The sequence below is a fragment of the Microcebus murinus genome, chromosome 10, assembly GCF_040939455.1.
Source record: "Microcebus murinus isolate Inina chromosome 10, M.murinus_Inina_mat1.0, whole genome shotgun sequence".
Taxonomy (NCBI): Eukaryota; Metazoa; Chordata; class Mammalia; order Primates; family Cheirogaleidae; genus Microcebus; species Microcebus murinus.
Window position 1 is genome coordinate 52222072 of NC_134113.1, and position 27250 is coordinate 52249321.

General features: G+C 35.5%; 1 protein-coding gene across 3 annotated transcripts in view; it reads right to left on the reverse strand.

The window, feature by feature from the left end:
* SLC38A4 (solute carrier family 38 member 4) overlaps positions 1 to 27250 on the reverse strand; it is a 63503-nt gene that overhangs the window by 33053 nt on the left and 3200 nt on the right. For all 3 annotated transcript variants that reach the window (XM_012751814.3, XM_012751677.3, XM_012751741.3), the window contains exon 2: positions 5457 to 5540. The gene's annotated coding sequence lies outside the window, so the exon portion shown is untranslated. The remainder of the gene's footprint in view (positions 1 to 5456; positions 5541 to 27250) is intronic.

The window sequence follows — 27250 nt, forward strand, 5'->3', positions numbered from 1 at the left end:
TAAAACCCTTGAATGTCTTCCCCTCACTTGTAGGATAAAAGCCAAAATTCTCAATATGCCCCAAAAGATTCTACATGGTCCTCCCACTTCTCTTATCTCATCTCCTACTACACCCTCCCACCTCGGTGTTCTAGCTACACTAGTCTTTCCATTTCAGAAACTCACCTTGCTCTCTACCACCTCAGGCCCTTTCCACATGCGGGTCACAGTGACTGGAATGCTCTCCCCTCCCCCCCCCTTTCCTTAGCCAACCCCTCTAGGCTGCTCTGGGAGCCAGGAGTGCCTTTCATAGTATCCAGCTTAGTCTGGGGGATCAGGGAAGGTTCCTCTGAGACTTTTGTTGCTGTAAGTATACATGTCTGCAGTCCTGGGAGCTTCAGTTAAAGTCTGTTTCACTTTGTACTTATTCATAGGAAACTCATTGATTTCATTTGCATTAAGCCATGTTCATCCCAGGATTAAAAAAAAAAAGAATATCAAACACTCATATGGCACTTACTGCATGCCAAGCACTGTGTTAAGGCTTTACACCTATTCACTCATTCACTCTTCAGAGCAGCCCTCTGAGGTTCTAATTCCCATTTGACAGATGAGATAATGGAGGCACAGTTTTAATGGCCTCCTGCTATGCTACCTCTGTACTACTGTTCCAACTAACGAGAACTAAAGCCTAGTCAGGAAACAAGAACTCTAGCTTCAGTGATAAATGAAACTGGCTGTAAATCCTAGCAAATTAACTTCTGACTTTTTTCCATCTTCTGCTAACTGAGGATAACATCATTTACCACAAAGCAGTACTGTGAGGGTTTAAATGAGATAATGGGTGTCAAAGTTTGGCATATAGTAGGCTCGTAATAATTTAAATCCTTTTTCCCTCTTCTAGTAATCAGAATCTAAGTGATGTCTTCATCTGAATGCAAATATGCATAGAAATATGCATAATTTGCCTTAGACATTTATAAAAGAGGGCTTTACAGTTCTCAAAACTCTCACAAACATTATAAGCAAGGTAGATGCCCCTTCACAAATGAGGTAATTAAGACCCCATTTTATGCTATTTTAACATATATAAAATATTTATTCCATTTGGGCCCCATCCAAGGGAGATCTCATCAAAGTTGGAACACATTTTCATAGCTCATAACTTCAGCTCTGAAGATATGATTACTGCTCTATTTCAAGGGGATAAGGGCTAAATGCACAATTTTGAAAGAATTAGGACATTATGAGAAACTAAATATTCTGAATCATTTGCCTGCGGCACAAAATATGTACTTTGAAGCCTTTAGACAACCTCATAATTGCTCAAATTTAATCACATGATTATACTTCAGTGTGGAAGTGTTTTACAGATGGTATTTATTTATTTACTCAATAAATACTGAGAATGAAACATGAGCCAAAAACAATGCAAGAGACAAAGAATGAATAAGACAGGATCCTTGCCCCTGAGGAACTCAGCCTATTAGAACAAAAAGATTTTTGAACAAATTATTATGGTAAAACATAATTAACATTTTTACTTTCTTTCTCTGAACAAATACTTACTGAACTAATCAGTGAATCACTGCACGGGTAGGGTAGAAAATAATGGTGTTAGCAAATACTGTGATTGAAAACACAGTGTTCATAAGCACAGATTCTTCTGCCGGTCACCATCTGAAGACAGGGCACTTCCATTCACCCAGGTACTCCCGGGAGGAGCCCGGCTGTCAGCCTTGACACCTCCCACTCTCCATCCTTCATGCCCTACTCACACCCAACCTGTCGCCAAGTCCTATCAGTTCTTCTTTCAACATCTATTTAAAATTTTTCATTTCTGTCTCCATGACCATTATGTTATTCCAATCGACTACCCTACAAAAGGTCCTACCATGATTTTTTCCATCGCTTTTTAGACTAAAGTCAACTTTCATAATCTGGTGTAAGCTCTACATGCTTTCCCCCAGACACAGCTCTTCAGTCCCATACTGAATGGCATCCCCCTCATTCAGTGAGTGACACTGGGCTTCTTTCATCTCCCCGTTGCCTCCTCAAGCCTCTGCTTGGAATGCGCTTCCCCACATTCTTAACATTCAAGTGTCTCCCATGTTAACTAGAACAACCTGGAAAATCTTAAAAGGTCATGTGGTCAGAGAGGCATTCCCTGACTCCACATCTGAACTGGACACCACCCCACCTCCCCACTCTATGCTCTTGGAACATGCCCTTGTCTCCTGTATAGTACTTATCACACTTTGTAGTTAATTTCTAGTTGTGTGATTAACTGATAAATAACTGTCCCTCACCTCCCCCTCCTCCCACCCTCCACAAGGCAGGAAGCTTCTTGAGGATGGGAACAGTGCCGGCTTTGTAGACTCTCCATATACCCAGCATCTAGCATGGTGCTTGGTGTTATATTCTACTAAGACCAATGCAACTTCATATGATCGCCTTTATAGATATAGTTATGCATTCCTATTACAGTTTTATAGGTTAATAATTCAAAATGAAATGGAAATATTCTCCTCTGGTTACAAAGAGCTTTGTTGCACAAATAATGTTCAAAATGCTTCTAAAATAAAACTCAAATTTGTTTTGATAGAATTTTCTATAGTCCAGCCTTTCTCTCCATTGAGGTTAAGTTTCTCTGTGACACAAAGATCTTGCAAAAGCAGACTGGGTATTCCAGTGCAGTGGTCAACCGCATTGTTAATTAAATTTATTCATCTATAAGGATACAAAATCAAAACTTGAAACAAAAGAATTCAGAATATTATCCCAATAGAAGAATTCATCACCTTTGTTAAGAGAGACTTAAGTGTTCTAAGTAGCTGAGCTTCATATCTACCGTCTAGTTATTAAACATTCTAATGTCTAATTCTTTGAATAGGTACCTAAGAAGCTCAGGATGGAAGATTCTCAAAACAGCAAATTTCTCAATTTTTACTTCAAAGACAGACATAAAATTTGGAAAGCAAAACTGACCTTGGGTCAAGAAGCAGAAGTCCTGACCTTCCCTAGTTACTGCAAACATTTATTTTGCCTGATAAGTGAAAGTGAAAAGGGAGCTAACAGTGTCAAAGCAGATTTCCCACCATCGCTATCTGTCTCGTCGTTCATGCCAGCCCAACACTGACAAATCTACTCTGAAATCTAGGTTTCAGTAACAGCCTCGCATGTCATTTACTCTTTGGTGGAACAAGTAAGTAGTAGCTGGTCACAAAACTGCTAAAAGCCAAATGATCTTGTATCCAAGGAACTGATTTAAATCTACATCCAACATGTATCACAAATAAGCGAACATGGCTTTGACAATAAAATCAATCTAATATTACCTTTATATTAAATTCTCTTACTTTTCCCAAAAATACCATTCACATTTTGACAGCCAGACCTCTTGTTGGTCTATGGCATAATTTCTCAAAGGCATTAGCTTCCATAAAAGCATTCACTGTGAGGTACCTCTTAGAAAAGAAACTGCCAATAACAACAGAACCATACTTGCTTAACTATTTCCTGTTGCTGGTGATAGTATTTTAGCATTTCCATTCCTTTCCTCTACTCAGATATAGATTAGAAATAATATCGAGGAAGAACTAGAAAGTTAAAATAAATAATCCTTTGCTAAGGTCTTTTCCCTTTGCTAAAAATATTACATGTTTGCTAGGGTAAGAATTAAAGCAGCCATTTGATGGGGTATAAAGAACTATTCATAAAATTTGAATATGCTATTTTGCTTACAGACTTTCCAGCTCTGTTTATAGAAGACATAGATTCTCTAGTCATCTTAAACATAAATTCTTATATAAATTTTAGTTATTATTTTCCTAAACCATATTTTCCACAAAGTACAGGGATATATAGTATACATGATATTAACATAGTTAACTTTTTTTTTTTTTTTTAGGTAAGGTCTCGCTCTGTCACGTAGGTCAGACTGCAGTGGCATTATCACACCACCATAGCTCACTGCAAACTCAAACTCCTGGCCTCAAGCAATCCTCCTGCCTCAACATCTTGAGTAGCTGGGACTATAGGTGCATACTACCATGCCTGGCTAAATTTTCTATTTTCTGTAGAGACAGATCTTGTGACATTGCTCAAGCTGGTCTTGAACTTCCTGCCTCAAATGATCCTCAAAATGCTAGGATTACAGTCCTCAGCTACCACACCTGGCCCGTAGTGAACTCTTTATGCTACATATTTTAATGCATGATACTTAGTAACCTGTCTTGAATTATGGATGCAATAAATTCCCAAGTGTCTACATTCTTTATAATAGACCACCCTAGAGGTACTTTTTCTTCTTCTGAAAATAAATTATTTTCACTTTCTTTAAAGTAACTCATGTGTTAAAAATAATAGCATCAATAACCCTTAAAACATATTGTGTAACATTTTTAAAGAAAACTCAAGAGTTTAGCCACTAAAACTACATTTTTGAGAACTTAAATGTTGCAAATATACTATTAGGAATATAAATATAATTACTTTCAGAAAATTCCCAGAACATTATTTAAGTATAAAACTGAACTGAAGGATCTTAAACTGTAAACCTCAATGCTTTAGTTTGTTAAAAACAAAACTTCTTTTTGACCAGTGTCCATGAATAGGATCTATATCATCAGTTCAAGTATTTTTCCACCCAGGTATAAAACACTCTTAGTTTTGCTACAGCCTGGGTATTTAAAACCATCACCATATGCTGTATAGTGCTCAGGATGCAGGGATACTTAAATCCACTGTGAATTCTCCCCCTGTTTGATTAATAAATTTGACAAGAACAGCTCTACTTTCAGATAATTGATTCTTCTCCTTCAAAATCGAAAGCTATGCTTCTATTCTATTCAATTCCCCAGTTCCTTCTAGTAACTTTGCTCTAAGTATACTCCATCATTAAAACTGTCAAATTAAGAAGACAAGGTAAGACACACTTTTTTTCTTTTTTGTTTGATGATGGTACAGCCCAAATCCTTAGCCATTCACATAAGCTGCCTTCATGTGATGTTCCTCCTTTGATTAGTCTAGATCTGTGTAGGTTTCTGTTTTGTTTTCAAGATAAATAAAAATCTTTAATGGTGTTGTATTGAGAATGTTCTAAACTTTTATGTTTTTTTGCTAAGGCACAATTATGTCAACTCTTCATTCTATTCAACAATCAACCAGAAGAAGATACAACCAAGCACTTGTTACCTGCCACTTTTTGCAATGCTTCCCTTTTTCCTCTTATCCACTGTCCTAATTTTATGCTCAAATCTAAAACTGACTCCAAAAGAAAATTGCAATCAGGATCTGGGTAAATAATTTTGATGTTTGATATTACATTGAATTGATCTTTTCTAAAATGAGAAAAAATTTACCCAAGTAGTATGTTCACACAGTTTAATTTGTAATGAATAAACAATCCATACAATAAAAAGAAGAAAGTAAGCATTATTTTAACACTGCAAATATTCATGTAAAAACAGCTGTACCTTAGTTATTTATCCAGTCCTGTGCAGTCTTTCCTGAATTATTTTGAATGGCAGTCCCCTGTAACAGCGTTGACTTGTGTGAACCTTTGGGGAAGTAGACAATGATTTAAAGGACAGTGGGAGTGAACAAGACAAGCCAATCAACACCACCACCTTGCCCCAACACCCCCCTCTTTCCAACTTGCGTCAGCTTTTTTTTTTTTTTTTAAAAAAAGAGAAGCTAAATCAGTTTACTGTTGTACATTTGGATTCAACACTGGTTCTATTTGCTTTTAGAATTTTGGCTTTCGTACAATAAAATCCTCACTGAAAGTTTTTCTTTGGCTAGTGTCATTCTGTTTCACGATTCTATAGGTTGGTTGGCTGATAAATCCAGAAATGTTGAAATTTTTCAAAAGGTGTAAGAATGAAAGTCAAAGTAAAACCATACAATAATAATAGTTATGGAGTAAGATTGTTTAATGAAATATTATAATCAGAATGCATAGAAAATATTGATTACATGGTGGAAGAGTTATTTTCTTTTGAATTGTTGACTTTTTCAGGGGTAATTTTACAAAGTGACAAACACTTCCCAAATGGTACCAAGTTACATAAGGTGTGGTGTGGTTGGAAATCATAGGTCATTATCAGCCACCGCTAACACTCCAAAGACAGTGTGCTAAGTAAATAAAAGACTGGTGTTTTTAAGGAATTTCTAAGTGGACATTTTCCCCCCTTCAAAAAAATCTATTTAGCTCTCCACATGTCGGAGGAAGGGTTAAAATGTGTTGGCACAGTTATTTATTCTGTTGTGAAAATGTATCAACTAGAAGTTACTCTGTAAGTAAGGTAAGAAGAACAGATTAGAAATCAATTCAGAATTAAAAGTTCTTCTCCTTTTAGATATTTATGACATGAATGAACAATCTGTGAACCAATCAGAAGCAATGGAAGATTACAACAGTTCTGTCAATTCCTATTTCTATAAAAAGACAACTGAATACTGTTCCTCGAGTAAGAAATTCTTTAAGTTGATCCAAGACATTAAACATTTAACAAAATGTATAGTTACTCATTTCTCTTTTCCTTTTCCAAATGTGCCCATGTGGTCTATTAGCTTTAGTATAGTAGATTTAGTTTTACTTGTCTCTCAACTTGTTCTTTATCTTTTAGAGTTGCCTGTAGTTTTGTTTTTTATCAAATGAGAATTATTAATATTATGGTGTAGGGGAAAATGATTACAATAAATGTACTAGTTTTAACTGCAGGGAAATCTAAAGAATATTCCTTTTCAAACCACTGCTCCCATAATTTAATTGTGATCTTTCCAGTTTAAGATTTCTTTCTGTTTGCCAAGTTACCAGATGAGTATAAGATTAACCAAGCAAAAACTTGCAATAACTGTTAGAAAATCAAATTCTTCTATTCTGATAAAATTCCATTTAATAGTGGGTGAATTGAATAGAAATGAATGTGCTCTAATATGTGCATTTTATACAATAACATCTTCATATAAAATAAGGTGAAGATAAATGTATAAATATTTAAAGTTTTACCTCCCTTAAAAATTTAAGCTACAGTTTCCTTATAATTTTTATATTTAAGTATACTAAATAATTATAGTAAATTAGCATGTTGGATTAAAATAAAAGCATACATAAAAGACTTCTATTAAAGAGTCATATATCTTTGGAACCTACTCTACATAACAAAATTCTTATCACAAGACTTTTCTAACACTGACTTAAAAATCAAATATACAGCCAGGCGCAGTGGCTCACGCCTGTAATCCTAGCACTTTGGGAGGCCGAGGGGGGCGGATTGCTCAAGGTCAGGAGTTCGAAACCAGCCTGAGCGAGACCCTGTCTCTACCAAAAATAGAAATAAATTAATTGACCAACTAAAAATATATATACAAAAAATTAGCCGGGCATGGTGGCGCATGCCTGTAGTCCCAACTACTCAGGAGGCTGAGGCAGTAGGATCGCTGAGCCCAGGAGATTGAGGTTGCTGTGAGCCAGGCTGACGCCGGCACTCACTCTAGCCTGGGCAACAAGTGAGACTCTGTCTCAAAAAAAAAAAAAAAAAAATCAAATATACACACATGAAAACTAATTTGGCAAAATTTAGGTGAGTTAAAATAACTAAGGAACTAGTTTTTTGTTTGAATATTTTTTCCTTAGATCATTTGATATGTTTAAACATAGCAAAACTAATGATCTAGTCTTGACAAAATTCAAAGTAACTTCCCTTTCATAAGCAAAACACAGACTTAAACATTATAATTTAATGTTCCGAATATTTCTTAAAATCATACCATAGTGTAATTTCATATACATTTGGTAATGGATTTATGCTCTTTTGGTTTTTACAAGATGGCAAATGCAACACATTCAGTGAGGCTCTGGTTTAGTTCACATATATCACTGTAGAAAGAGGTAACAGACCTGAATATGCACAGACTTTAAAACTGAAAAAATGAAAAATCATAAGTAATAAATAATGAAGCAAGTCTTGGAATGAGATGACAAACATTTTAAGTGATCCTTCATATAAGAAATTCAAATAAGTGCCACCACGAATAGGTATACGAGACTTGGTCTGTATTTACACAGGGGTGGGGGTGGAGGTCAAGATATGTCCACATACAAAGATACTTGGCTTCGCAGACCATAGCATAATGAATGCCAACAGAACTGCACAGTGTGCTCCAGGACTCCTGAAGATGAAGAGTCCCCAGGAGAGCCCAAAAAGGTTTCAGGGAGGCCATGGACCTTAAGCAGGGTCTCAGAATTCCGGGTGAAATTCCAGTAGGTACCAAAGAAAGGAAAAGACATCCTGGATGAGATATGCAGAAATGCTAAAAGCATATTCTGGCAACAGTGGGAATCATTCTGGTTGCAGTGGAGACTTTCTGGAGCAAAATAGGGCTTTAGAATGGAATAGCACAGACCGCAAAAGGCAGTTAGTTTAGGGAACTCAGATTTTTAGTGATGAGGAACTTTTGAAAGTTTCTGAAGAAAACAATAAAATCAGCAGGGGAGGAACGCAGGAGGATGATGGGGTGGGGGTGGAGGTGAGGATGAGGACGGGGTGGGGGGACACTGATAATTTGGGTCTAGTGGTATTTGCCTGTCTGAGAATGATGGCAGAAGGAAAGGTAGGTGAACAGAATTTTAATTGGGGCCAATCGTGATTTGAGTCTTTTTCTTGTATTACCATTTATTTTTATCACTTTCACTAGCTCATAATACATGCTATGAATGTTATGTGATAATTTTATGAAAAACAAGAAACTAGCAACAAAATCTTCATTTTTTCTTTACATAGAGAAAAAGAATATATGGTTAAAATTCATCTATTTCAGCACTCCTTCAGTTGGTCTGTGGCTATCATCTTCAAATAGTGTGGTGACGGTCCTAGAATGTATATCCCAATATAATGTTATCTACTGAAACTACAAAACTATTGGCTTGAAATAAAGTGATTCAGATCATATCTATGCATTGAATTAGAATTTTTCTCACCCATATTTAAAATCATTGATCATTCCATTTAAAATTTATACCTTCAACGATGTCCAGTTGGTTCAGAAAGTTCAGCTGGATCAAGTTAAAACTAGTCAATAATTAAGAAACAATCTCTTAGACCATCATAGCATTTTGCAATGACCCTGGGAAAGATAACCTCTTGTTCTCATAACTGTATCCAAACTTCTAATATAAGTCATGGGACAAAATGATACTTAGAAATAGAATTTGGTTGTAGCTAAACTGGAAGATGTGTAGAAACAGAAATGAATAAGAACCAAAGTACCTAATTTTTAATAATTTAGTGTTGTTTTTTTTCTGTATTCATTGCTTTTCTTTGTTTCCACTTTAATTGCTTTTTAGGTAGTATACTTTTTTCCCTTGTATTTTTTTAACTTTTCTATCCTACATTGTATTTACGATGCCGTATTCTCCAAGAAGTGTTACTTTTTATCATTTTCAGCCCTTAGATTCGTAAACTCTAATATTCATAAAATCTAATAAAGTAGATCAAGTCCTAGTACTTCATGTTGGTTCTCATCCCACAACCAATATTTGTGTTTCCAAATATGGACAACACTAATCCAACAGTTTTTACAGTGTTGTAAGTAAATGTCTATCTGGCCTACCAAGTCTTTCCTAAAAAATGGAAGACATTAGCAGAACTGTAATTAGAAACAATATTTTGATTACTTTTTTTTTTTTTTAACATAATGTACCCTCTGCCTTTTGGTTTTCAGGCCTACAGTGTTGAAAAGAATTTGTGATCTTTTTTGATGGAACAGCTTTGGCACCCCAAAGTCTTCATCTTATTTCTGTTTTAATATGGATAGTTACAGAAAAGAAAAGAAAAAAAAAACTCTATAGAGAAATGTTACAGAAATTTCCTAAATTATTTAAAAGCAGAATTCCATGTTATCAGGAAGAGAAGTTGAGCACTTACATACTTGTGCTACCATATTCTTTGTATCATTTGTGGAGTGACAAAAGCTTAGGCATACTGCAGGTTTCTTTTTGCATGGTTCCATCATGATTAATTTAAATTTACGGAATAAAAAAATAAGAAGATAAAATTGAAACACTACTCACTCCAAAGCCACATATCAAATTAGTTACAAACAAAGAAGTAAAGATTAATAATTTTCTAATTGTCCTTCAGTAGAGCCTCTCAGATATACATGGAAGCTTGGGCTACTTCTATTTTTTAGAAGCACCAAATATACTTTTTAAAAAAATTTTCAATCCCCAATGGGCTTACTAAACTGTAGTACATTTAAAATTTTTCTACTTAACAAAATAACACCTTAATACACACACAAATACAAACAACTATATCATAATATAGCCTCATTTGATGATAACTTCAAAATGTCTAAATTTGAGACCTTCCCAAATATGAGGCCCCAAAGGCCTCCTACTCCAGGCCCCTGGAAGAGACCCTGATTTTCCATTATAAAAACCCCACCAATTGAAATGCAATAATCTCTGAGTTCTAAGGAAATTGCTTAATTGATGGCATCCCCTTCTCTTAAACCCAACCTAAACCACCTTTACAGTTATACAATAGAGCATTCTGGAAATGTTTGAATAGTCAGCCACAATATTGCAAAATTAGCAAACAAGTTTGGTTCAGGTTGACAAATTTATTGACTTTGCCACAGACCTGAATAGAAAATTGCTTTTAGCCTCAGCTGACAAGAAAAAAAAAATCTAGGTTACAAAATTCTAGGCTGGCCATTATTCCGCTTAAGAAGACTGAAGATGGGTCCCTAATTTGCAATATACATTGGGGAAAAGAATCCCTATTCAATAAATGGTGCTAGGAAAGTTAGATAGCCACATGTAAAAGACTGAAACAGGATCCATGCCTTTCACTACTCACAAAAATTAATTCAAGATGGATCATAGACTTAAATCTAAGACATGACACCCTAAGAATTCTAGAAAAAAGTGTTGGAAAAACTCTTCTAGATATTGGCCTAGACAAAGAATTTATGAAGAAGACCCTAAGAACAATTAGAGCAACAACAAAAATAAATAAATTTGATTAAATTAAAAAGCTTCTGCACAGCCAAGGAAACAATCTACAGAGAAAATAGACAATCTCCAGAACAGCAGAAAATATTCACATGCTATACATCTGATAAAGGGCTAATAGCCAGAATCTACAAAGAACTCTAGCAAATAATCAAGAAAACATCAAACAACCCCATTAGAAATTGGGTAAAAGACATGAACAGAAGCTTTTCAAAGGAAGATAGACAAATGGCCAATAACCATATGAAAAAATGCTCAGCATCACTAATCATCAGAGAAATGCAAATCAAAACCACACTTAGATATCACCTAACCCCAGTGAAAATGGCTTTTATCAGAAAGTCCAAAAACAATAGATACTGGCATGGATATCGGGAGATAGCAACACTCATACACTGCTTGTGGGACTGTAAACTAGTGCAACCTCTGTGGAAAGTAATATGGAGATACCTCAAAGAACTAAAACTAGAACTATGGTTTGATCCAACAATCCTACTATTAGGTATTTACCCAAAAGGAAAAAGGACATTCTATCAAAAAGACACCTACACTGGAATGCTTATAGCAGCACAATTCACAATTGCAAAGATGTGGAAACAACCCAGTGCCTGTCAATACATGAGTAGATTAATAAAATGTGGTATATGTATACCATGGAGTTCTACTCAGTCATAAAAAAAGTGGTGAACTATCACTTCTTGTATTAATCTAGATGAAACTGGAGACCATTCGTCTAAGTGAAGTATCATAAGAATGGAATTAGAACTTTTAAAAGCTTACTTTAAAGAATGATTCCTAGCTTTTAAAATGCCTGTTTGAAAAAACAGCACTGCCAAAATATGTATAGTTAAATAATTAGAGCAACACTTTCTAAACAACCAACTCACCTTGTTTATGTAAGTTCTTCACACAGAATGCAGCACTAATGCAGTGCTGGATTGAATTGACTGCGTTTCTAGTTACTAGCAACTGATAGTTTAAAACATTACATTCTTGGATCACAGCACATTAATTTCCATTGCTCTTCTTCATACTACTACTGTCCTTTTTCCTTAAAAGCAAATTCCCTCCCAGAACAATTTTTGATTTTATAATTTCATTAGTGATTGGACTTTATAAATCTCATATCTTTCTTGAGGTTAGACTCTCAGCAGTTTCTCAAGCTGTGACCCATCAGACTGTGTGGCTAGACTGGGAGCACCCAGTAGGACTTTTAAAGGGGAGGGGGCACCTCCTAAATGGTGTCAAAGAATCAGTAGCCCTACTAACCAAAGATATATTCAGGCTGGCATTTTTAGTTTCCTATCTAGAAAGTTGAAATAAGGAATGCATATCCACCAGAAAGTGTTCTTCAAAGGAATTTGAGCAGAGAGAGAGAAATAATAATGTTGTTGACATCTCCTAACTCACGTTTCAGTGAACTCAGGTCTCCTCAGTAGAGGAGAGAACAGGTTTCTGTATGGGGAGCTCATCGTATCACATCTACTGCTGGGCTCCAAACATCTCAAGGGGAGGGCCATGGTGTAGTCAGAGCCCTTCCCAGGGCTTGTTGGCAGATGTGCCCATTCTTTGGTAGGAGAGTTAGCAGTGCTCAGCATGGTAACAGTAACCAAGTTTTTTGTACTTTATGGGTTGCTTTAGCTAAGAATTACAATTCTTGGAGGACTGGGAGTACAGTAGCACCAGTCTTTGTTTAAATACAGGAAAGCTAACTCAGAAAAAGTAAATGTTTTGACTTCACTCAGCGGGAAGAGAGCAGAGGGGAGACATTCAGGCAGATGACCTATTTAAGAGGTTTGGGGACGGATTCAACTGTGTCTAGACAGTCAATTTGGACTAGTTATAAATAATCTCTTTTGTTTGTTTACCTTGATTAATATTAGACTATGCCCGGCTCATAGTAGGTACTGTATAAATGTTGAATGGAAGACTTTATTAAAGGCACTGATTAAATCTGTGCATGCAAAACCTTTCTTTAGAACTTTTCTATGAGGTTGCAACAAGAAACATTCTAATAACTGCTCTAATTGATGGATCTTGCAATACAGTAAATGCAATAGCTCCTTCTTATGCTTATGCCCAAGTGTGAGATGTAAGTGTTCGTGCTATATGCAAGGATCCGTTAGTTCCATTAGAGAGAGCTGCCTTCCTCAAATATTAAGCAGTAATGGCAAATCATGTGTTCAAAGAATAATGAGGACATGGAAAAATGATAATTATAATTTTATAAAAAGATACAAAATCTAATAATATGATCCTTGTATCATTTTCACAACTATATATATAAAATATATACAAAGGGAAATAACACATATCAAACTATTAATAGTTATCTCCAGAATGTGGAAATGTAGATAATCTATATTTTTTCTTATCCATATTTACCAACTAACTTTTTAAAAATATGAATTATTTTGTAACCATAAAAACAATAAACATAATTAGGAACAAAAGCAACAAAAACAAAGAGTTCCTCTTTTAGGTTTTTTTCAATAATTGTTAATCAATCCCAGCTATTAGCCACCAGCTAAATATCTATTTTTAGTGAGAATATTTTGGGTGCTTAACCAGCAAACAATCACTCCCTTAAAAAATCTTTGCCTCTGAATGGGCACTTATGAGTTATTTAGAATCTAGATAAAATTATACATCTCAAGCTTGTTCTGAAAGGACGAACTGTTTTTCCCCCATCTGCAGGAGGTACTCTAATAGATCTAAAAATATTGTTGAGAAAAATGGAGATCAATACTTTTTTAATGATGCTGTCAGATAATTTTTATTCTGGCATAATAAGGAGTCATCTCATTCATTCAACAAATATAACAGAACACCTACATGTGCCAGGGGCTAAGGCAAAAGAGACAATAAAAACTAAGACCCGGTTTCTTCTCTCAAGACCTGGTCTGTCAAGTGAATCCACTGCTTAAGCAGGCCATGCTGATATATAATGTGGTGCATGAAGTACCCACAGGATCTGAGGAGTAGGAGAAGTGTAGCACCCAACTCAGCTTGAAAGCTGCAGGGATGACTTTCAGGAGGAGGTGACAGGTGGGCTCAAGTGGAAAGAGTAAGCAGGAGTTGGCAGGAGAAATGGGATGGGGAGCAGACTGCAGACACAGCAGACAGCATGAGCAAAGTCAAGGAGGCAAGAAGCAGTTTCTGGCTGCCAGGTGTTTATGGAAAATGGAAGACACCACTGGAGAAGTCACTGCAGGGATCCCAGGGGACTTTGGACACCATGTCTTTCCTTTGTCCTGTTCAACCCAAATGAGTTTATTAAAAAGTTCAGCCCAGCAGTGCCACAAACGTAGAGCTCCAGATTTTAAGCATGCAAAAGGAAAATACTTTGTTAGAAATTGTGATACTAAAATTACTGCAATTCTTCCCTACGTTGCATCCTTGGAGAAAGTGTCCATGTGGGCTTGTGCATCTGGTTCGTGTTTGGACCATCAGGATGGTTATATTATAATTTTTGCTAAGAATGGAAAAGCTCAGGTTCATGAGGTATTTTGCTTCAAATAATGTATAATATATCAAAAAGAAGGTAATTACAAATCTCTTAGGAATTGAATATTTAACTATAGAAATCTTTACTCCTTCCTACATATTCGAAGATTATTTTTTAAGTTAGAATCTAAGCTTCAACAGATTTAAACATTTCTAAATTAATTTACAATCCACTTAAAAGTAAAGATTGATGCTTAATTGAATTATATGAGTAATTTCTCAGTAATATTAATTGCTTAATTTGCAAGCATCTATATTCTCTAATTCTTAACAGGGACTAGTATAGTATGATAAGTAACAATTAGAAGACTGATACATGCATTTTTGGTTTGGTGATCTGATTTTCATATGTACATAAGGCAATCATATTGACTCAAATAGTTTTGCTTGCGTCTTTTCTCTCTCTTTAAAAGGCTGATGGCATTTCCTTTTAAGTTTGCTTAAGACGTTTAGTATTAACTTTTTCTAAGGAAGGCTGAGAGGAGTTTCACTGTTTTTGTCTTGAAACTATCTCTGTTTATCCCTTCTAAGCTACAAGAGAAGCCTTTTGTTGCCCTAAGGATCTGAATGTCTGAACATGTTCTCTCCTGTGATGCTAACACTCAGCATTAGATTTTGATTCAGAAGATTTGGGTTCAAGTTCTAACTCTATCAATTACTAGCTGTGCTATCAACAACTTAGCAAACTCTATAAGCCTCATTTTCTCATTTACAAAACAGAATATAATTCCTAGAGAGACCACTGGGGGTAGCAGGTAAACTTCGTGCATTCTTTTATTTTAATAAATTAGAAAACGGAGTTTTGTAGCCATAAAATACACTATAAACACAACTGTAGTTCAAACTGGCCAAATTTCTTTCTATCCATGGAGCTCCTTTTACCATTGTTTGGACTAAAAGACTTAGCAATGTAAATAAGTGGTAACTACACTTCTATAGTGGTCAAAGAAATATCAAGGTGGTTGTCCAATAGAAGTGCGTTGGATATAAAATTCTGGCATGTTGACATGGAACCCCAATTCTAAATATTTCAATTTAATTTTCCTCATGAAAATTTTCACCATAGGTCAAGGTGAATAAACTGTCTTTAGTGAATAAAATGAACTGTCTTTAGTTTTTTTAAAATTTCCTTTCCCATTTTCAGTCAATTAACCCATCATTCATTCAATCAGCAAGTAATTGTTGAACATCTATTAATATTACCCACCCAGAATGGTGCTCATCAGCATCTCTATGCCTTTAGGCTTTCATTCTGCTTCCTGATATGGGCTTTGTTTTCTTCTGACAGACCATAAGCCTTAGAATAGCTGGGGAGCTTCACAGTTGAGTGGATATACACTAGAGTTCTGCCGATATATACATATACATATATAAACTTACCAATTATATGTTATATATATGAAGAGAGACATCTGTATACCTATATCTATGTCTGCATTTTTATATCTATTACAAAAGTACAGTGGGGTTTTTTCCTATTTAAATAAGCTTAGCTTTTATCCTTTGTCACATGCTATGTTCCAATAAGTGCATTATTGTTTTCTCACTGTAATTTCAAACTCTTTTTTTTTTTTTTATCAAATATGAGGCTGCCCAATGAAATGGAGAGCACATTGGCTCTGGATCCGATCCCTGCTCTGCCGCCTACAAACAGAGTCCATGCCTCCCGCTCTCTTGCCTCTGCTGCCTGCGAGGCCCACTGCTGAGCTTCCACGCTGCGCTGTACCCACGCTGCGCTGTACCCACGCTGCGCTGTACCCACGCTGCGCTGTACCCACGCTGCGCTGTACCCACGCTGCGCTGTACCCACGCTGCGCTGTACCCACGCTGCGCTGTACCCACGCTGCGCTGTACGCATTTGTTTACTTGTCTGCCCTTCTAGACGTTGAAGTCCTTAAGAGCAGACACTGTCTTATTCAGCATAGCATGGGGCAGATAGAATGGACTCTGGAGCGTGACTACCTACACTTAAATCTGACATTTATCACTTATTAACTGTCTGACGTTGAGCAAGGTATTTGCCATTTCTGTGCTTCAATTTCCTCATCTGTAAAAAGGAAATAATAGTAGTGCCTATCTCACACTGCTGTTATGAGGATTAACTAAGTTAACACTTGTAGAGCATTTAGAAGAGTACATGGCACATGGTAAACACTGTGTATTTGTTTTTTACGTATATCTAAAAAATTGTCTCCAACTTCAATATTAAATCTACTTAATGTCCTTTTTCAATAAGTAGATACAGTCATGCAAGTATTCTGGAACTCAGTTTTCTCTTTAAAACTAGGTCTAATAAAAGCTTAGACAAGATAATTTTGAGTGTCAACTGCGGTCGTGAACATATAAGCATTATAAACATATAAGGTATTTTTTTGCTCTTCCTTTGTAAAAGTGATAGGACATTAGCAAAATCGATTATAGAATTAAATTAGTTTCAACACCTTTTGCTTTGAAATGTATTGTTCTGTTTATTACACCACTATTTCACTTGTTAAACTATTGATTAGCACCATGGTAAAGCTGGAAAACGGCAGGTTTTGACCCTGACCCATGGAATCTCAGAAAACAACCTCGTAATGAGGCACAGTTTGCAATATGTGTTTGTTTAATATTAACCAATGTGTGAAGCTGAAGAGCGCATGGTACATATTTACCCCTGAACCTGGCCTCACAGCCAATGCTAACACATCCAATTGTACTGGTAGATTTTGGGGGGGGGGTTGGTTTGATTTGCTTTGGGTTAATGTTCTTTTTCATGAGATTGATAAAATATGAAGACCCAAAGATGTACCAAGACACATTTTCCAAATGCCAAAACAAGTGACCTACATTTTGCTTATACTCTAAGATTTAAGGTTGCTGAGCATTTTAGTACTAATTACCAAATCTGCTGGCCACACGATTTTGGTCTAATCACAGTTAGTTGAATCAAATGTAAGACCCTTTTTTTTAGTTGTTGTGAATCAGTGCCTGGATAAGCTGCCAAAAAGAATGGATGGTTAACTCTCTTCGAGGCAGCTTCTTGATCAAACAAGATCACATAATTTGTGGGAATCTTTACGTCTCTTAAATTCAGGGAAGTCTTTCAAGGATGCATTTATGCCATTTTTCATTAATTTGAGGTTAATCTGAATAAGACTGCTTAGAATTTGAGTTGAAGTCTAAAAGATTGTGGTGTCAAATACTTCATTAAGTCCAGTTTGACTCATTCTTTGAGATTTGGAAATGAGGAGTATCAGCCAGGCACAGTGGCTCACACCTGTAATCCCAGCACTCTGGGAGGCCGAGGTGGGAGGATCGCTTGAGCTCAGGAGTTGGAAACCAGCCTGAGTAACATAGCGAGACCCCGTCTCTACAAAAAAATAGAAAAATCAGCTGGGCGTGGTGTCCCACCTACTTGGGAGGCTGAGGCAGGAGGATCTCTTGAGCTCAGGAGTTTGAGGTTGCAGTGAGATATGATCATGCCACTGCCTTCATGTGAGACTCTCTCCAAAAAAAAGAAATGAGGAGTTTCATTCATTTCAGTTTGCAGAAACAGATCAGATACCATGGATTCATGGCACATGAATTTTCACCTAAAATGTTTAAGAAACAATTTCCTTTCAAATCTTTGCTTTATCTTCTGTAACCACAGTTATTCTATACTATTGCTGTGGAAATTATTTAAGAATAATTGACCATAAGATATACATGAGATGATATACTTGTATGAAGTAGATTTGAGGGCAAAATGACTTTTCAAGGATTCTAAGTGACTAGAGGGCCTCTCTCTTTATAAATATATATAATATATATTTATATTTTCATATAATATACAAGTATATACACATATGAATCACATTTAGATAACCCTCCTTTAATCTTCTGAGTAGACTAATAAATTAAGACCTCTCTTTGTTTTTCATTCTACTCCTCCTCCCTGGCCCCCTTCCTCCCTTTATCCCTCCTTTTCTATCTTTCTTACTTTTGTACAGAAGAATAACTTATTAAAGAAAGCACATGTATTCTTTATCTGCTTTTCTGCAATGAGATAATACATGTAAGGAGCTTAGAACACAGCCTGGAATATAGTAAGAATCAAATACGTATTATTTGTTATTTGTTGGCTGTGTATTTTGAAATTAGTGGACTACATAAAATAGCCTCGATACTTATTATTTTTATGGGAATTCTCTCTTAAGCAGTAGATTATTTTAGATTGTCAAATAACTAAATTAAACTCCAATTCAAAAATTTAATTCCTTTATTCTTAGCTAAAAAACAGTTGATAAATTTGATTCCTAGGCCTCCTGGCAAACATTTCAGGAATGGTTCTCAAACTTTTGTTATTTATCATATTAACAGGTAACCAAAAACAATGGCTTCCTTTAGTAGGCCCCTCAAAATATTCAGACACTTGGGCTTTAGCACTCTGTGCCTTCTGTAAACTTATTAAGGACTTCAAATTTCGCAAATAGGGAACCCTGAAAATATATATATTTATAAAAGAAATGCTGATATGTCTTTTTTAAAAGAATATTATAGGGGTACAAACGTTTTGGTTACACGAATTACTTTTGTACAATTTGAGTCAAAGTTAAAAGTGTGTCCATCACCCAGAGAGTGTACATCATACCCGTTAGGTATAAATTTACTAATTTACTCATCCCTTCCTCCCCACTCCCATCTGCTTGATTTCCATTGAATTTTAGTACCATATGTACACATGAGTGTTGATCATTTAGTTCCAGTTTAATAGTGAGTATATGTGCTGCCTGTCTTTCCATTCTTGCAGTACTTCACTTGGGACGATAGTCTCCAGTTCCATCCAGGTTGTTACAAAAGGTATTAGTTCACCATTTTTTTTTAATGGCTAATACTCCATGGTAAAATACTACCATTTTATAATACACTCATTATTGATGGACACTTGGGTTGTTTCCACATCTCTGCAATTGTGAATTGTGCTGTTATAAACATTCGAGTGCAGGTGTCTTTTTTATAAAATGTCTTTTTTTCCTCTGGGTAAATACCCAGGAGTGGGATTGCTGTACTGATATGGTCTTGATGCCGCCAGCACTGCAATGTTTGTTCACTCTGGTCTGGTATTTAATAAAATATATGGATTTGCCATAGCAACCACCTCTGCAACACAAAGCACAGATGTGTTTCTAAGATAAGGAGAACTTTTTTTAAAGAAACATACAAAAATATGTTGGTTGCACAGGTACTGGTTAGATATACTGCAAAATAGAAACCTATATAGTAATAATATTTTAATATGAGGCCATAAGAATACTTTTAAATCCTGTACTAGGAAAATTTCTAAGTTAATTATTATCATTATTTTTTACAAAAGGAATCTTAAAGATTAAGAATACTTGGATGCATAATAGTGCCTGGCAAAGAACACAAAACCATACCAATGTAAGAATTTAGGATAATGACTATTATTTTAGGAAAAGTATGATATGTAAATATAATGTCTTATTTTTATTTTGCCTGACATTTTCTGTATGTTTGAAGTTTATTTGTTAAACTGAACCTTGAGGAACCCTAAAAAAAAATACTCTGTACCTATTTCTAAAGTACATGATAAAATGCTGCTTCTATTTTTATTGTGGAAAATTATTTGTGCTTTATTGTCAGGTGGGCAGCTGATTGGGCCTTCTTTTGGCCTAAGTCAGTATTTTTGGTGGCCTACATCTCCTGAGGAATTTGAAGCCTACTGCACTTGACTTTTTCCTTACTTTCCTTATTTAAAAGTGTGCCACCCTCATTTATTTTTCTCAGTTAATTTTGGTGCAGAATAAAGGAGTAATAAAAATGTATTCACATTGAACAATTTTTCTAAATTTTTTACAAAACTTACAATATTTATAAAGCTAGACACTCAGAAATCTATACATTATTCCTATTGAGAGAATTACAAAGGAGCACCAAATAGACTTTTTATTTCTATTCCGGTGGAAAATTTTAAAAAGTAACTATGTAGGATGTAACAGCTCAGAGGGACTGGGAGATCTTGACATAGAATAATCTCTTACCAGTTGAGAGGATCAAATTCCTGAAAAGTCTATGACAGGAGAATTTCAGGTTGAGTAACTTAATAGCTTACGGGAAAGTTATAGTTTATGGGGTTGCGGCCAGGCATGTGTGAATCTGTAAAAAAAAAAAATCTTACACACATAAAAGTAAAAATATCATCAATGATATTTTTACATATTTTAAAATGGCAGTAATGAATATAATTAAATTTTGCTTTCCCGCTCTTTACTCACTAAAAAGTTTCTAGAGTCTTTCTGTACAAGAGCTCCTACAATTGCAAAGTCATACTGTGTTGATGTAGATAAACATACACATACCAGGGGACATTTTTGGTGCGTGGTATTTTCCCATCAAAATGTCCAATACCTTTCTGCTTTTATGGACTAGACACATTGTCTCCTGCTTGCTAACTCCCAGTGTTGGCCCAGGAACGGGTCTAAATTAGATGTTCAACATGCAGAAACTTCTGGAAACTTTAATTAACCTATCAGGCTTAGATGAGTAGATTATTTCTCAAACCTGTTCCTCTGCCTCTCAAAGCAGTGGTTTTTAACTTGGTACATCAAAACTATATCACAAGGCATAAATTGCCAACCTTTCTTGTCACTGGTGATTACTGGCCCAAAACCCAGTTCTAAGGCCTCACCTCAAGCCCCAGGTCTCCCTTATGCTTTCCAAACCTTCATACAAAAGCATCTTCTCTCCCTGTGCATCCAGTTTTCTTCCCTTTCTGTTTAGAGCTCCTGGTTCTTACTCATTTTCCCTTAATTATCCTCTCAAGTGGACTGACTGAGAATTTGCATATGTGATGTTAAATTCAAGCAACTTCAGAAAAGATGTATTGAAGCAAACACATAATATAAATTTTGCAGTTGCATAGCTGATTACAGTTAAAAATTAATTACTATTGATGAAATTAATTAAATATAATATAACAGAATAATAGAACATTATTATTAATAAAGGCTACATGTCCTTTAAAGGGTATTTTTCAGAAGGTATGGATGGTGTAAGCATAAGATGTTTAAATAATATTTTCAACAGTTGAATGGAATAATTAATAAATAATAAAAAGAATGAAATAATAACTAATAGCAAAGTTAAAAAATAATAGGTGTTTTGAAAAGTTTGCTTTTGACTTTCACCTTGGAAGAATAGGGCCTGCATGTCCATCTGGCATTATAGTAGGGAGCACATGTAAGTGTGACCTTCATAGCCCATGCTAGCAATTGTTTCTTATGGGATAATCCAGTGGTTTGGGTCTTGCTGTCACTCCTCTTCTAGGAGTTTTATATGAGCTATTGGGTGGTTACAGGGGCATGTCACTGAGTTCTGCCACACTAGAGAGTCTTAAGAAAGGCAGTACAGACAAATCACAAAACCTATGAACAACCTCTACGTGAGTTATATTTTCATTCATTCCAAATCATTTTCCCATTTTATTTAAATATTATTCCTAAGCTGCTTGCTTTTTAGTTTAAAACTGACTTGTTTTTAGGCAAATCAGAATGGCAGAATGAGAAAAACAACTACATTGCTCTTCAGACATGAATTTTTTTTTTTTTTTTTTTGAGACGGAGTCTCACTTTGTTGCCCAGCCTAGAGTGAGTGCCGTGACATCAGCCTAGCTCACAGCAACCTCAAACTCCTGGGCTCAAGTGATCCTGTTGCCTCAGCCTCCCAAGTAGCTGGGACTACAGGCATGTGCCACCATGCCTGGCTAATTTTTTCTATATATATTAGTTGTCCAATTAATTTCTTTCTATTTATAGTAGAGACGGGGTTTTGCTCTTGCTCAGGCTGGTTTCAAACTCCTGACCTCGAGCAATCTACCCGCCTTGGCCTCCCAGAGTGCTAGGGTTACAGGTGTGAGCCACTGCGCCTAGCCCAGATGTGAATTGTTGATGATCCTTGGCAAAAGTATTACAATCTAGGCCCCCACAATGAAATGTCTCATTACTTAGTTTTGGAATTGTAATACAACTTGTTTTTACATATTCTTATGGAAATTTTCAAATTTAAACAAAAATAGATGGGCTGATATAAGGAACCTTCATGTAGGCACTATCCAACTGCAGCCATTTCAACCATGGCCAATCTTACTATGTCATCTAAACCACCACTCCCTCTCTTCCATCACGTGAAAGCAAATCTCAGATATACAATCTCCAAGTAAATATTTCTATGTATATCTCTAATAGAAAAATACTTTTAAAAATGTAGTAGTCATGTGGCACTATTTACAAAATCAAAACTTCACCTACTGTTTACTGGTTATGTCTTGCAATCTTAGAGAAAGTTGAGCAAGCTCTGCTGGGTGAGTAGACCAGTACATATGTTGAAACCTGACTGAAAGAGCACTCCACGTGGGCCAAGCGCTTTCAGGAAGGAGTGTTTGGTAAACCATGGATGTTAAAGTAGAAGGATATGAATCAAAATTAGGCAAAATATGGGCTACAGGGTCCTCAAGGCAACAGGCAAAGGGACAAGTTGCAATTTTTCATTAAAGGGAAGCAATTTTATGAGGATTAGGTTGAAGAAGGCAGAATTTTGGAGTTTGAGGATGACATTTTAAAAGTCATGTAAATCAACAAAATCCAGAATATGGGGAATTCTACAGGACAAAAAACAAGTTTCATCATCCTCAAATAAATTGCAAGGGTGGAGGGGGGCAAGAAATGGATGAGAGGTGACTGAACCTATGGATTAAAAGAGACTTAAAAGACATATCAGCAAATGAGAGTATGAACCCTGTTTAAATTCTGATTCAAGCAAACAGAGAGAGAGAGAGAGAGAGAGAATAAGAGAGAGAAAATCAGGGATATTTGAACACTGCCTGAATATTTTATAATATTAAGGAAAAGTTTGTTTGAGGTGATGGTTATGTGGATTACCCTGATTTGATCATTACACATTATATACATGTGCCAAAATACCTTTCTGTACCAATTATAATATGTCAATTAAAAATAAAAATTCAAAGACAAAAAGAAATGTTGGTCACACTTAAGGTGTGATGATATTTCAGTTATTTTTAAAGGGTTCTTGCCTATACTGAATCATGCACTAATCAGATTACATGATGACTTGGATTTGCTTGACAATAATATAGTAATGATTGTGGTAGGGGTAGCAGGGAGGAAAGGTGTGGGTATAGATAAAATACAACAGACAATAACTGATTATTTTTGAAGCTGGAAGTTCATTATAGTATCCTTTCTACTTTGGTATATATTAGAAATTTTCCATATTTGCCTAGTTTGGAACTACTACATATGTTTTTCTTGATGGTTCCCCAAAAAGTCTGAAAGCAGAGAAAAAATACTATAAATTCCTTCAACCAACCAGGAATATTTACTAACTAGCACTTTTGAGTTTTGCCATTGTAGATGAAGTTTACAGTGACAATGCTGAGCACTCTGAAACTTTGAAAAGTTAAATTACATTCACTAAATTTTGATTTGAAAGTGGATCTTACTGTATTATTTTTAACAGCTTTATTGAGATATAACTGATTTGTAACAGACAGCACATATTTAATGAGTTTGGACGTGTGTATGCACCTGTGAAACATCACCACAATCAATGTAACATTAATAGATATATCTATTGCCTCCCAAACTTTCCTTGTGTCCCTGTGTTTGAGTCGTGTTTTGTTTGTGGTAAGAACACTTAACGTCAAATCTACCATATTAACAAAATTTCAAGTGCATAAAAACAGTACTATTGACTACAGGCACTACGCTGTACTGCAGACCTCAAGAACTTATTCATCTTGCCATGTTTATGCCGACTGAACAACAATTCCCCATTTCCCCTTCCCTCTAACCCCTGGGAACCACCATTCTATTCTCTGCTTTTATGAGTTTGACTATTTCACATACCTCATATAAGTACATTTGTCCTTTTGTGATTGGATTATTTCGCTTAGCATGATGCCCTCCGGATTCATCCACATTGTCCCAGACAGCAGGATTTCCTTCTTTTTCAAGGCTGAATAATATTTTATTTTATATATATACCACAATCTCTTTTTCATCTGTCGATGGACATTTGGGTTGTTTCCATGACTTTGCTATTGTGAATGGTGCAGCAATGGACATGAGACTTCAGGTATCTCTTTGAGATTCTGATTTTGATTCTTTTGGATATATACCCAGAAGTGAAATTGTTGCACTATATGGTAGTTGTATTTTTAATTTTTTGAGGAACCTCCATACTGTTTTCCATATGGCTGTATTAATTTATATTCCCATCAACAGTGTATGAGAGTTCCCATAGCCTTGCTAACACTTGCCATCTATTATATATATACATATATATGTATATATATAATAGCCATCCTAATATGTATATGGTTAGGACAGCATAGACAAATTTTAATTTGCATTTCCTATCAGTCAGTGATGTTGAGCATCTTTTCACATACTTGTTGGCCACTTGTATGTCTTTGAAGAAATGTCTATCAAGTCTTTTGTCATTTTTTAATCACAATATTTGTTTCATAGGAGTTCCATACATATTTTAGATATTAAACTCTTATCAGATGTATGGTTTGCAAATATTATCTCCCATTCCATATGTTGCCTTTTCATTCTGTTGATTGTTTCTTTTGCTGTGCAGAAGCTTTTTAGTTTGATGTAGTCCTACTTGTCTATTTTTGCTTTGGATGCCTATATACTTTTGCTGTCATATCCAAGAAATCCTTGCCAAGTCCAATGTCAAAAAGCTTTTTCCCTTTGTTTTCTTCTAGGGAGTTTTACAGTTTCAGGTCTTAACATTCCAGTTTTTAATCCATTTTGAGTGTATTTTTATATATGGTGTCAGATAGAGGTCCAATTTCATTCTTTTGCACGTGGATATACAGCTTTTCCAACACCATTTGTTGAGGAAGCTATCTTTTACTTATTGAGTGTTCTTGGCACCCTTGTCAAAGATCAGTTGGCCCTATATGTATGATTTTAATTCTGGGCTCTATATTCTGTTCCATTGATCTATGTGACTGTCTTTATGCCAATACCATACTCTTTTGATTACTGTAACTTTGTAATATATTTTGAAACCAGGACATGTGATGTCTCCAACTTTGTTCTTTATCAAAATCACTTTGACTATTTTGGGTCTTTTGTGGTTTCATAACAATTTTAAGATTATTTCTTCAATTTTTGTAAAAAATGCCATTGGGATTTTTATGGCAATAGTATTGAATCTGTAGCTCACTTTGGGTAATATGATGGACATTTTAACATTGTTAGGTCTTCCAACCCATGAACACAGGATGTATTTCCATTTGTCTTCTAATTTCTTTCATTGCTGTTTTATAGTTTTCAGTGTACAAGTCTTCTACCTGTTTGGTTAAGTTTATTCCTAAATATTTTATTCTTTTTGATGCTATTAGAAATAGGATTGTTTCGTTAGTTTCCTTTTAGGATAGTTTATTGTTAATGTATAGAAACACAACAGATTTTTGTATTAATATGTTGGTTTTGTATCATGCAACTTTTCTAAATGTATTTATTATCTTTAACATTTTTTTGTGTGTGAAGCCTAGGATTCCTCTACATACAAGATCATGAAATTTATGCATATCTATGTGCATGTGTGAACCCCACTCCATAATTGTGGTTTTGGGGACATCTTGGGGAGGCTGTGAATTTGACATATATGTATATATAGGGTTCCAATCACTTATCAAAGAGTATTATTTAAGGTGCAGACCCAGGAACAGGATAAAGTTAGAATCTGTGACTATACCCCTTATCCCAAACCCATTCTACCTTCTTATTTATTTTAAAGTATTGCTGTTCTGTTTGTGATTGTATGCTATAGTTTAAACAAACTTCTTGTAGATCTGTAATTCAAAACATAAAAGGTGCTTGCTTAGACATCACTGTAACCAAAAAAGCAGTAATGGCTATGTTCTTGATTGAACTGAAGCTATGCCTCGGTGAAACATCAACCAATTTGTAGGGGAATGTCAGAAAACCTAATAATTTGGTATTATGCAGATCAAACAATCAGCTAATTCATTGAAATTTTCACTTTTCTAAGGTTACAGGTTGAATATGTAAATAGCTTCAAGGATAGATGACTCACCATGAGGTTATTTTAATTACTCTTTGAAGCCAACATCTAGCATTTGTTATAGGAATTCATTCATCATTTGATTATCTCCTTCCAAAAATAAAATCTGTGCCAAGCCACACATATTTTTATTAGCCCTAAGAAGGGAAGAATCTTTCTGCCTTCATCTATTTGTGTCTAATCTCAGTGGGTGGCAACTGCAGACCCTCTCTTCCTGGCTGATAGGCACAGACGGACCCTGTCCCTTCTTATGATGGCAAGTAGGGCTGAGAGACACAGAGAAGACTAAACAGTCGAGTTTTGTGCACACTATCCTTCACTCAGGTCACAGTCTTATTAATTTTGTAAAGTCTGAAATCTCATTTTTAAAGTTCTCATTAGTAATAATCATATTAATTATAACAATGAAATTTTCACTGAGACCTTATTTGGGGCCCAGCCCAGCACTGTGCTGAGCACTTTGCATGTATCACACCATTAATACCCTCACTTTGGAGGTAGGTATTATCGTTATCCCTATTGTACAAACGAGGTAGCTGACGCTCAGAAAGATGGAGTAACTTACCCAAAGACCAAAGCTAATAAGGTCTTGAGGTTCTGGCTGAGCCAAAACTCACACACCACCAT